Source organism: Lipotes vexillifer, unplaced genomic scaffold (assembly GCF_000442215.2).
Source record: "Lipotes vexillifer unplaced genomic scaffold, Lipotes_vexillifer_v1.1 scaffold24, whole genome shotgun sequence".
NCBI lineage: Eukaryota > Metazoa > Chordata > Mammalia > Artiodactyla > Lipotidae > Lipotes > Lipotes vexillifer.
This window is the reverse complement of record NW_006782914.1, coordinates 380060-381824: the sequence shown is the minus strand read 5'-3', so window position 1 is coordinate 381824 and position 1765 is coordinate 380060. Positions and strand designations below refer to the sequence as shown.

The 1765-nt window shown below is 37.1% G+C and overlaps 1 non-coding gene across 1 annotated transcript; it reads right to left on the bottom strand.

Annotated features, from left to right (window-relative positions):
* Positions 1-1338: 1338 nt before the first annotated feature.
* On the bottom strand, positions 1339-1411 carry TRNAG-UCC (transfer RNA glycine (anticodon UCC)). The gene has a single exon. It is a non-coding gene; the product is annotated as a tRNA-Gly (tRNA).
* Positions 1412-1765: the final 354 nt, after the last annotated feature.

The following is a 1765-nucleotide window of genomic DNA, read 5'->3' as shown; positions in this document are numbered from 1 at the left end:
TTTTGTATCCTGCAACTTTACCAGCTTCATTGATGAATTCTAGTAGTTTTCTGGTAGCATCTTTAGGATATTCTGTGTATATTATCATGTCATCTGCAAACAGTGACAGTTTTACTTCTTCTTTTCCAATTTGGATTCCTTTTATTTCTTTTTCTTCTCTGCTTGCCATGGCTAGGACTTCCAAAACTATGTTGAATAAAAGTGGTGAGAGTTGACATCCTTGTCTTGTTCCTGATCTTAGAGGAAATATTTTCAGGTTTTCACCATTGAGAAGAATGTTAGCTGTGGGTCTGTCATCTATGGCCTTTATTATGTTGAGGTATGTTCACTCTATGCCTACTTTCTTTTTTCTATGTTCAATTTTTATTTTTTAAAAATATCTTTATTGAAGTATAATTTATTTACAATGTTGTGTTAATTTCTGCTGTACAATAAAGTGAATCAGCTCTACATATATGTCTAATCCCATATCCCCTCCCTCTTGCATCTCCCTCCCACCCTCCCTATCCCACCCCTGTAGGTGGTCACAAAGCACCGAGCTGATCTCCCTGTGCTATGCAGCAGCTTCCCACTAGCCATCCATTTTACATTTGGTATGTATATATGTCAGTGCTACTCTCTCACTTCATCCCAGCTTTCCCTTCCCTCCCTGTGTCCTCAAGTCTGTTCTCTACGTCTTATGCCCACTTTCTGGAGAGTTTTTATCATAAATGGTGTTGAATTTTGTCAAAAGCTTTTTCTGCATCTATTGAGATGATCACATGGGTTTTATTCTTCAATTTGTTAATATGGTGTGTGTATCACATTGATTAATTTTGTATATTGAAGAATCTTTGCATCCCTGGGATAAATCCCACTTGATCATGGTGTATGTTCCTTTTACTGTGTTGTTGGATTCTGTTTGCTAGTGTTTTGTTGAAGATTTTTGCATCTATGTTCATTAGTGATATTGGCCTGTAATTTTCTTTTTTTGTGGTATCTTTGTCTGGTTTTGGTATCAGGGTGACGGTGGCCTTGTAGAATGAGCTTGGGAGTGTTCCTGCCTCTGCAACTTTTTGGAAGAGTTTGAGAAGGATGGTTGTTAGCTCTTCTCTAAATGTTTGATAGAATTTGCCTGTGAAGCCATCTGGTCCTGGACTTCTGTTTGTTGAAAGATTTTTAATCACACTTTCAATGTCATTATTTGTGATTGGTGTGTTCATATTTTCAGCTTCTTCCTGGTTCAGTCTGGGAAGGTTGTGCCTTTCTAAGAGTTTGTGCATTTCTTCCAGGTTGTCAAGCATATTCTTTTTTTTTTTGGGGGGGGGGGGGTCTGCCACATGGCATGTGGGATCCTAGTTCCCTGACCAGGGATCGAACCTGCGTCCCCTGCATTGGAAGTGCAGAGTCTTAACCACTGGACTGTCAGGGACGTCCCTGTCCAGCATATTCTTGAAGAGAAAAATTTTGGAAAAGAGAAAGAGTAGAAGAGATATTGGTCATATAAGACACTAAAACATTATAAATCTACAGTAATTAAAACAACATGGTAAATATGCATAACTAGATCATTATTACAGACTAGAAAGTCAAGCCAAATACATATGTGAATTTAGTATATGATACTAAATTGGTTAGGGAAAAGGTAAATTATTTGTTTAATAGTGTTCAGACAAGTAGACAATTATATGAAAAACATTGGATCTCTGACTCAGTTCCTACACCAAATTAAATTCCAGCTAGATGAAATATACAAATGTGAAAAATGAAATAATAGTAGTATGTG